The sequence below is a fragment of the Halyomorpha halys genome, unplaced genomic scaffold (genome assembly GCF_000696795.3).
Source record: "Halyomorpha halys isolate HHAL.00 unplaced genomic scaffold, Hhal_1.1 Scaffold432.1, whole genome shotgun sequence".
Classification (NCBI taxonomy): domain Eukaryota; kingdom Metazoa; phylum Arthropoda; class Insecta; order Hemiptera; family Pentatomidae; genus Halyomorpha; species Halyomorpha halys.
In genome coordinates this window covers 1,018,972-1,024,681 of record NW_027112419.1, presented here as the reverse complement: position 1 = coordinate 1,024,681, position 5,710 = coordinate 1,018,972, and positions in this window count along the sequence as shown.

Below are 5,710 nucleotides of genomic sequence, written 5' to 3'. Positions count from 1 at the left end.
ATTCATAAACTTTTACGTTTTTCATATTTAACCCTTTTATTAGTAATGTAATAGAGTTTAATCATTTATTTAACAATTTTTTAATTCGACTTTTCTTATGTCTTGATGATTTTTTTTTCTTTTCTTTATATACGATTAACCGAAATCTTTAACATAATCACGGATTTTACCATAGCTATAAATTCTTTATACCACATCTTTATTTGTTTCATGATCTCATTGAGATGAATACGAAGCGCAATTTATTTTCTTTTTGTGAACGTTATTACATTATAGTTTCATATTTTATTTTTAATTTTGTTATTACATTATATTTATTTTTTTACTAATTTAACAAAAAAAATTAATTCTTATGATCTACCGATTATTATGTGGCAGGACTATATACACCATTTGGAGGTGAGATCTATTCCAACTCTCTTTTATTCGTAATGCCCACACAAGTATATCAAATTTCTTTAGTTAAATATTTTGATTTTTATCTAATCATTTAGCACTCATTTAATTTATAATAATGTTATATATCGAGGTTTTAACATTCCGATAACAATATGATAAATGTCGTTAAATAATTTAGCCACATCTGCACCGATACCTGTCCTCCAAGAACCACAGTTCCAAGGTTGTTACTGGGTACCACATGCCGAAAAACCGTGTGATCGGGAGTGGGTACCCACCACCTCTCAGGGCCTTGGAGAGACACACACCTAATGGGCGTTGTAACTTATAACCAATGAGAAATAGTATTCCAAAAAGGGGCGTCGCCTTTTTGGAACAAGTGGGGACGGAAGTAAAAAAAATCAGGGGGGACATTGAAGACGAAGAGACAGAAGCAGTAGAGGTACAGATGTAAGAAGACCGAAGAGAGAGCAAGATGCACTTTGACCAGAAGAAGTCCGTAATGTAATAATCATATTTTATGGCAAACCAATTATCTGAGTCATTTCAATCATATTATAATTTCCTTTAATCAAATCAATGTTAATGTACACTTTGTTCTTGGATGTAGTTTATACGCTAATTTATTACACAATACCACCCCTTATTATATTATATAATTAATGGTAACAATATGTTTTAAATACAAAGGTATTTAATTGGTAAACTGGTAAACACACAAAAAAAAAACTTTGGAGAGGAATCCAATTATAATAATAGTTTTGCAGGATTCAATTTAAATTAATTAACTTATTTCGTATAATTGTCTTCAGCGATTATCCTGCATTGCGACTAAGTCTCGAGACAGATAAATAGCAACAATAACCTTAAAAAGTAATGTTAATCTCTCCTCAATCAAAAATTTACCATTCCCATAACAAGCAGAGAAATGAATGTTTGAATATGCTATTAAACGAGGAGGTGTAAAATGTTATGATCTCTCTCGGAGACCCGGAGGTACTTCACTGATATAGGTTATGTTTAATGTTGTGTATATTTGCTGTAACAGCCATACCTCGTAGATGAAGTGCAGTTTTAAACAAACGGACTTTAAAAATTACAGAATAGATTACGACATTCCACATATGTTTAATTTCAATCTAGGTTTTTTTTATTTTTGAATGAATTCCTAATATTTAAAAAAATCAGTATTGTCAGTAATTAAGTAGTAGTTAATTAAGAAGTTATAGTTAAACCAAATATTTAAATTATATATTAATGAAACTTTTTTTAAATATATAGATTATTATTTTTATACTATAATCGATGGCTTTAGCCGACCTTCGTTAGAGTTCAGAGCAATGTAAAAAATTGTATATTATTTGAAACTAATTAAAAGTAGTGATGATTTTTTTTTTTCAACATAAATGAAATTTTTTGATGAACTTATTTTTTAAAAATCTTTTCAATCTATATAATAATCTCATGATATTCAATAATTTAAAATGAGTTATTTTCTATCACAATGTTATCAATTTATCAATATTTATAATCATTATAAATTAAGGCAGATGAGCTTGAAGCCGATGCACAGAAATTTCTAGAAATAAGAACTTGCTGGTCCCTCGCGCAAGACAGAGAAATGGAAGCAAAGATCCGTTTGTGATTGTAGTGCCTGTGATGATGCTGATATTATATGTATGATATAATAGTGCTGTGTAGTGAGTTATCGAGGCGTTAAGTGACTCCGAGCAATGCCGTGGCACATGCAACTTACAATGCCTACAATAACCCCATATAATACTAACAGAAATAAAATTTAATTAAATTTCATAATACAAAAAAAAAATATGTTTTGAAAATAATACCGCATAGATCACGAAAAAAGAAGTCTGAAGATCACCTGTACAATAAATTTCAAAAGGTTATATTCCTCAATGATATTTGCTCTTCGCCCTTAATCGGATCCGAGTCAGTAGGGCTTTCTTTATCTCCACCGGATAAGGGAGCATTAGGGAGGGTTGGAACACCGAAAAATACTGGATTTCGATAATGCTACTCAGTCTTAACTGGCAAACCAGATTGGAGATAGGCAGCGAATCTCGGCGAACACTTTGGAAAATGTGATTCCGCTGAGGCGATGGTTTGGGGAGGATATTGACACAACCAGCACGCCTTATGGTGCTTCAGCCCTACCCGGTTTAGTGGGAGTGTAAATCCCATCTTCTACTCTGTTTATATTATAGCGTAATAGTTTATAATAAACTATCAAACGGTAGTTTTACTAATGCAGTTAATGAAAATACTGGATGATAAATATCAAGTACAGGTCAATATGTAAATAGTAATTCTACGTCTTTGGGAGGCATTAAAAATACTATTAATTAAATAAATAATTTATTCCCATTAGAGTCTCAAAACCTTTTATTTTCTTTACAAGTCCGAAGTTTCGGCCAATTCGGCTATACTCAGGGACAATCTATCACAAAACAGCTTTTATTACATCTATGCTCCTCAACAATTCAAAATACTTTAAAAATACAATATTATTTAAAATTTATCTTACCTTAATACAATTTTTGAACTAAATAATTTATAAACACAACAGCTATTCTGTTCAGGTCAATTCAACAATTTCTATGAAACATTAGGTAAACATATATTTTTTGTTAATAAGCATATCCTATATTATGTCTTGTATAATTTAATCTTATAATCATAACATGTATTATTTCAGATATTTGTTTAATAGTTTAATAGCAAATATACTAATTTGAAATAATTTTGTTCTGATCGATTAGAAATTGAATTAAAATTTATAGGTAATAAAAAAATTTTGAAGGAATCCAATAAAAATGTTCAACTATAAGGAATAGAGAAAAAAAGGTCACTCGGGCTAATTATAACCTACCTAATTTTATTCCCTACTGTGTATTGGTTGTAAAAATTATTTATAGCAGTTTATAAACAATTTGTGTATAGTCTGGTCATAACTATGTGCGTTTGTGACTACCATAAAGCAATTAATTTAATACACCCTCAATATTCGATATTTTACGTTTATTGATTTTATTGATACCAAGAATCTCCTATTTTTCCTCCCAGGTAAGAGATCCGATTTTTATATTTGTCATCAAAGTCATGTTACCCCAGGCTGATCATTGGAATTCGAAATTTATTTGTTAATTATAAAATTAACTGTCGACAGTTGGGCTGGCATAATAATGAGAATGAGGAAAAAAATGAAAAGCATGAGGAAAAACAGTGCCCCTATCATGAATCAAATAATTACCTCATTAGAGCCCATATGCAATTCATCATAAAAAAAAGTTTTAAGTAATTTTCTTTATTATATAAGATAACATAATTATTGTTAAAATGTAGCACCATGGACGATAATTTATATAATATATTTCCTAAAATTATTAATACTAATTGAAAAAAAAAATCAACTAATATTCATTCAACTCGAAAACGTTAAAAAAAATATTGCCTGTAATGAGAATTAAATGAAAAACCTTCCGTGAATGTTTTCATTATATAAAAACATATTAATTTATTTGTATTTAAAAATATCAACACTTCATGGATTTATTTTAGCAAATATGCGAAAATACTCTGCTAAGACATTCCTTATTTACTGCTAGGCATATACATGTCTTTTAGCACTCAAAATGAAGCTAGATAAATACACCTTGAAGTAGTTTATAACAATTATCTTCGTAGAAGTATTTTCTAAGATATTGTTCAAAATCAATTGTTAATTTAAATTGATAATTAAAATTAATTAACGATTTCTCGTTATTTTGAAAAATTAATTTTGGTTTTTTGAAAATACTGTATCATAGGAACAATAAAAAGTTACATAAGAACTATTTTATCAAGGCTCAGAATTTAGCAAATTTATATTCCTTTAATTATAATTATAATAATAATTGTCTTCATGCAGTAGATTTTAAGATCACTGAATGAATAATGAGCGACATTTTCAAAGTTTTCAGTTTTTGAGTGTTGTTTAGTCTATATTCGGTTGTTCATTCCCAGTCAAGAGAGCCTTCTTCGTTACTGACATTAACGACTTATCGAATGTCAGAAGTGGTACAGTTCGCTCGACCAAAACCCGATTGACCGGGAGGACCTGTTGCGATAATCGAATCGTCAGGGAGAAACAATCGAATCATCGCAGTCGATTGTGCTCCGCGCTGGTTGGTCGGCCACGAAAGGGCGGTGTCCCAAGCCACGCCCCCCGTCCTCGCGCTTACATGATATTACACAAATATATTCTAAACGGATACATTTCAATTAAATGGCGTCAAGGAGCCTTCATTTTTCCGGGGCTTTTCCGGTCGGATCGTTGCGACGGTCGGTTTGCCGCCCGATGGACCGTGGAAACTTGATCTCACAACTCAGGAAATTGAAGCTTCTCTTTCCATCTATACTTCACTAAATTGATTCCATCCATTACGGAGGTTAATATTAATACTATTAAATATAATATTTCATTTTGTGAACTTTTCTTGTACCATATTGATATTCAAAAAGAAGAGTATTTATAATATTAACTAATTTTCTATAGTTTATAAAATAGTCATTTTTTAGCATTGAAGATAATTAAAATCAAAAACTTTTTTATTTTATTATAAACTATTTCATACTAAAATTATTGTTGCACTAGATCTCTGAATACAAATTATTGCAAGCTTTCTGTTTATTTCAAACTAATTGTATCATTTCAACGTTAAACAATTTTTTATCAAAAAAAGTTTTAAATTAATATTTGTTCAATATTAACACAATTATTTATAAATACGATTAGAATTAGTTTTCTTCTCAAATAAATTGTAATGTTTTATGTTTATAATATATTCCAAACTGTTTAATAACCTTATATGTAAATTTATACAAAGTAGATAGAACAATTGTATTTTTAAAATACTTATTTAAATAAGCGCTAATTATTTAATATCGACAAACTTTTTTTTTAATAAAAAAATAATGAAGGTGTTTATAAGAGCCTGGGCTCTTTAATTTTTGGCTGTTATTTAAGCCAGGACGTATATTCAACAAGTTTTGGAAATGATCTTTATAATTAATAAAACCTATTCTGCTTTCATATTATAAATAAAAATATTCTAACCCCATATAATACTAACAGAAATAAAATTTAATTAAATCTCAGACTGAGACCATCCATTTCTCCTATAATTGTCGTAATATTTGTATATAAAAAAATAAGAATATTACATAAAAGTATGATTGGAATCAAGTTAATTAAAATTTCAACCAAAAATTGATCTACAGAACTATAAACGATGGTTGGTCCTGCGATAGA